The 5,633-nt window shown below is 30.4% G+C and overlaps 1 long non-coding RNA gene across 3 annotated transcripts; it reads right to left on the bottom strand.

Annotated features, from left to right (window-relative positions):
• Positions 1–541: 541 nt before the first annotated feature.
• Positions 542–3,859, bottom strand: LOC139840345 (uncharacterized). 3 transcript variants are annotated; one of them, XR_011757367.1, is made up of 7 exons: positions 3,633–3,859; positions 3,034–3,181; positions 1,800–1,866; positions 1,640–1,713; positions 1,270–1,367; positions 892–1,144; positions 542–689 (listed from the first exon to the last, which is right to left on the bottom strand). It is a non-coding gene; the product is annotated as an uncharacterized lncRNA (long non-coding RNA). The 3 variants fall into 3 exon arrangements; XR_011757366.1 differs by having other exon boundaries at positions 542–1,144; positions 3,034–3,195; XR_011757365.1 differs by having other exon boundaries at positions 542–1,144.
• Between the last annotated feature and the right edge of the window lie 1,774 nt (positions 3,860–5,633).

Genomic DNA, 5,633 nt, shown 5'->3' with positions numbered 1-5,633 from the left:
CTAGATGGCCCATACAATGTTACATTTTATGAGATGATGTTCATTATTTTGGTATTTATGTAAGAAAGATATATAAATATATAATGCTAGCTAACTTTCAGTTTTAAACACTAAAGAGTAAAACAATATGGTGTAAATGATTTATAATTGCACAATTCATTTTAACTTTCATTATGTTACAATTGTTTACTTATGTTCTACACACAGTTTTAAGAAATCTAATTAACTTCATTTTCTTATCAAATTAGAAATGTTTTCTCTTCAGAATAACATGTTATAAATGGTTGAAATACAAATAGACATTTGAATTTAGACATTCTAAATTTTAATGTGAACATTTGTGATGAGACAAAAAAAGGTATCTATTTATATATTATATAATGAATATTAGATTTATAAGCCCGTGCGTTACACGGCAATTGTATAAATTATTTTTCAATAACGTTAGTATTTATACTTAGCAAATGTATAATACAATTACAATGAACAAAAACCATTTACTATTGATAATATTAGTATCGAAAGCATTAGTATCGTAAACTTTAGTATTGAATATAATTAAAATGCAAGAATCAATAGTTCACATTCAGTGTCGCACAATTACTTATTCATTCATATGATACAAATCCCCAGGAGGACGTCAAGACGCCATCATTTTGGAGCGTGAGGCCAACAGAGCTTTCAAGTCCCTGTAAGAGCCCGTACGTTGCACGGCAGTTTTAAAATTTAGTATTCTAAAACGTTAGTATTGAAGACAGGTACAAATACTGAATGTATGTATAATACATGGTTAGTTTCCACAAACTGGTTTGTATGTCTCGTACTATTGTATATCAAATAATTAAAAACGCAAATACGATTGTATTAGATGTCAAGTACTCCATGATGTACCTCAAGAGTGTCAATCGAGTGCCCACCTTTATGATTATGACCAGTGAATGTGGCAACATAACAACTTTTTGATTAGAATTTGTCGCATCTAGGAGTGTGTAAGCACCAGGAGCAATAGCACCAGTAGTCGGTGTGTATTGCATATGAAGCTAAAGATTTACAATAAGACCCAAAATGGAATGGGCCAAGGTGAGAAGTTGATCCGTTCACGTTTGATTTATCTCTTAATGGGTCGAGATTTCTATTGAGTACCCTGCCAAATAAGCTTTGCATTAGTTCGTCATTCGCCCAAATCTGCTGTATTTAAAAGAATCACACTGTTAAGTAAAAAGATCATGTAGATTAGATAATAAAATGGTCATACACCTAAAAGCTTACCCATTACAAATACCGTGTAAATTGAACTTTGAATACATGAATATCGAGATTAATGCCATTCTCCTCCAACTGCAAAAATGGAACACTTTGTGCAAGCCCTGCCCGTTTACACCATATTATATTAAGTTTCAGCTACTACCTCACTTTTAAAAAAACTATTTTAGACCACAAAATTTACACTTTAAAATTGTAAATTGTGAATAATTTTTAAACAGTAGAAATTATAAGAGATTGTAGATCAACAAAATTATTTTACCAAGAAAAAACCAAGGTCATACCACACTTAAGGGTAACTTGAGAGAAAAAAGCCAACTTAAAGTGTAATTCACAAACTCAATCAATGATTGGTAAAGCAAATTAAGTTACTAACCATGATAAGATATCTCACATTCAATTATAAATCCGTAACGCGATGATTGTTGCATTCACAAAATCAATGCCGACCTGTATTTTAAGAATGAATTATTTGTTTAGGCAATACATTATATTTGAAAAAAAATGATAATAACAAAAATAAAAAATAAGTGTACCTTAGTAGGAGACAGTTCACAAAGACTAATGTGCTCACAATCTTTAAACCATTTCGCATGATATTTACTTAGACAAATAAACGCAAATCAATGTTACGAAGCGGGAATCGATGCAAATCAGTAAGGAGAAGCAAGAATCAATGCGTGTAAAAAAGTAAATATAATGCGATAAAAAATAAACAATATGTATTGTAAATCTATTAGTTCAAGGTTGACATATTTAGATTTAAGTTCGTCACTTTTTCCACACTGCTTTATGTAACCATAACCATTCACCCGTTTTCCATACTGATTGTAAGAGATGCCACACTTTATCTAGCATTTTCTTGACATATTCAAACAATAATAAACAACACAATGTTCAAGTTTGACATAACATATACGCCAAACAAAATGCAATTCAAATAACTTGGCAGGAAGTGAAACACCAGATTGCAAAACCATGAGTCAATGTGGAACATCATATTATTAGAACCAGAAGCCCCTATATGGATGAGCTAAAAGATCACCAAAAAAAAAGAGCATTAACAATGAACAATTCATCATAGTTTAGTCCAGTATTCCTATGGTATACTTAATCTAAGTACATGAGTTAATATGTTCTTTTTCCATTTGTACACCATGGTTTTACAGAGTTGACCAGAGTTCACCGTTTCACCATGGTATTTGGCTATTGTTCAATTTCACCTCTAATGTTCAATTTCACCTCTAGATCCTGTTAAATTAATGTGAATATGGCTAAATAAAATTGTGAAGTATCCTAAAAATACAAATTATGCAACTGGATAAATGTAGACTTCAGAACGGCTCATGTCAACATGAGCTCAAAACAGCAAAAAAATTGGTATATCGACTATGACATAAAGGCCTTTTCAAAATACATACACCAAAAATGACATAGGCTACTTTCTTTCTCTATCAGAATTCGTGTTATAGATAATAAGCTTGTTTTGATAGCTCCTTGCAAAACAACATTATGAAGGAAAACAAAATATATTGATAAGTTAAATTTCTTGAAAGTACATTTTGGGCTCATTACAACTCTTTTATATCAATTGACCCGTTTCATTTTTATCAAAATATATTAAGCTGAATGTGACTTGTTCAAGATATACATAGCTGACTCCTCCAGATAATCAATCACACATTTAGATCAATACTTATACACAGAAATTAAACACAACAGATCATAAGCAAAAAAAAAAAAACTATAAGGGAATTAGCTTTTTGATACCTTAAACTGTTTGTGAGCTTTTTTCTTCAAGGCTTGCACAAACTTTTTTCTTCTCGTCCTTGTCGATCAGATTTGTCTTTTTCTTCAGTTTCCTCATTGTAGCATGTTGATTTTTGAGTCCCTGTTTCTCGTCATATGTATCCCCTTACTATAATATAAAGCCTTGCATTTTAGTACGTATAGATAAGTTAAAGATATAGATGATGCTTACACATGACCGATTAAAAATCACAAAATGATAACCTTTTCGTTATTAATTTTATCAGTTAATCAGTTGGAGCTTGTAAAAAGAGAAAGAAGTCAATTCATTTTATACAGTAATAGTTATTCATTTTAATTACCTTTTTCTAAGATGAAAAAACCAAAAAAATAAAATAAAATCATAAGATATAGAAGTATACTGATAGGAATCACATTTTGGGGAAATCCATTATCAAACCCTAAATAATTAATCAACTAACGTAAGTTGAACAAAATATAAACCCTGATTTAACAACTTACATTCTATTACGTTCCAATTAGCAAAAATTATAAACTGAATCTCGATAATAAATATATAATAACATTGGGTTTACGAACATAAAAAAACCGATTCATACCTGACACGAAATCGATGGATGAAACTGGTGCGATTTCATCTAAAATCCACCTCATTGTTGTAACAAAATGTTGATTTTTTGTATCTAAATGATGATGAAGATTTGATCGATATAGATGAATCAAAGACATGAATCTTTTGAATCGAGTTCGTCCATCGATACAATATTCATTTTTAATGGATCAGATCGTTTAATCGATGATCTCCATACATGATTCAGTTTATGGATTGAATGGTTGGGGAATTTTTTTAAGGAATTGACTTAAGACAATTGAAACCCTAAAAAAAATTAGATGGAGACCACTTATTGATTTGGACGTGCAGCGTACCAAATCCCTAAACTCATTCGGCCATGTGGGATTTTCGGATTAATTAATTATAATTAAACTTGATTAAGTAAATTAATTACACGTCGGATTTGTGTTAAGTCGGGTGATTAGCCAGATTTACTTTCATTATTTATACAGAGTTATAGATATTGATGATAATGATAATAATGATGTTAATGTAATGTATAGAATCTCAAGTGAGATTCATGTTCAATCTTTAGTAGATATATTATGAGGTTTTGCCTTAAAAAATAAAATAAACAAGTGTAATGTATAGATAAAGTCCAATATGTTATAAGTCACAAACTTTTGATAAAGTGGCCGACACTTTTGATAAAGTAAATTTAGTAGATCAACAAATTTGGTAGATGAAACTCGCGGATGTTACTGTCCCATCTAACTCCACAGTGAATTATTGTACTATAAATATGCGATCGATTGTAATTAGTATGTACACCAATATTTCAATTTACTTCTGAAGCTTTTCTCCATTCTTATAATACTACAAGTTCTTAATTAGAGCATTGGCTACTAAAGTTAGTTATATACTTTTAAAATTACAACACGTTATCAGCACGATTATCTCAACATTTATACTAAATATGGTTGGCTCTGCCACCTAACTAATATATGGTCGGTTATACAACCTAAATGATATATGGTCGACACTGTCGTCTAATTTACATGTATGTTATCTAACATTTATTTATGTATACTAACATTTACATTTATGTTATTTTATGTATACTAACATTTACATTTATGTTATCTAACATTTATTTATGTATACTAACATTTACATTTATGTTATCTAACATTTATATTTATGTTATCAACCATCTATTTATTTATGGTTACTTACATTTATTTATACATCGTCATATCACCACCGGAGTAGCTATCTCGCGGTTGAAATATACGCAGTTGCAGCTCCAGAGGACGATCATGCTCTTCCCTGCCGCCATCAACATATGGCACCTTTGGAATCAAAACCCATATTTCGATTCTAATTTGTGACTTGGTTTGCTCCTAATCTATGATTTGCTCACGTTTTGTTTTGTATTTGGTGAGAAAGTGAAAGAGACATATGAGAGAGGGAGTGAACCCCAATTGGAATGTAAAAAAAAAAAAACAGACGTGAAATAGGTGAGGAGAATTAATAGAAGAAAAGAGAAATCTGATACCATAAAAAAAAAATGCTCGTTGCCCTCGTTCCTTTACAGAATCGGTATGTATATACAACTCTAGCCTACCTAATTTTGTCATGTAAATAATTACTATCCTGGCCTACATAATCATATCACCTAATTATTCTAAATCTTTGACTATTGTTATTGAAAATATGACAAGAATCCCACTAATTGAGGGATGATATACACGACAGTGGTTTTTGTTTTTATTTGGACCTCTTCAATTTAATAATTGGACAATGTGCATCATTGGGAAGAAAACAATTAGGGTAAAAGTGATTGATTGCACATACCGTCTAAATATATTTCAACCACTTATGTTTGAAGCTTTAATAATAAAAAAAATCAAAGTAGAAAAATAATATGAATATGTATGCTTTAGTGGGGTTTATTTTTGTTATGTAAATTCGTGGGTCGTTGCTTGAATCATATTTGTTGGTTTGGTTGTATTATTTGCACTCTTATTTCAAGTTAATATTATAA

Source organism: Rutidosis leptorrhynchoides, chromosome 4, assembly GCF_046630445.1.
Source record: "Rutidosis leptorrhynchoides isolate AG116_Rl617_1_P2 chromosome 4, CSIRO_AGI_Rlap_v1, whole genome shotgun sequence".
In the NCBI taxonomy this organism is placed as follows: domain Eukaryota; kingdom Viridiplantae; phylum Streptophyta; class Magnoliopsida; order Asterales; family Asteraceae; genus Rutidosis; species Rutidosis leptorrhynchoides.
This window is presented reverse-complemented; position numbering and strand designations above follow the sequence as displayed.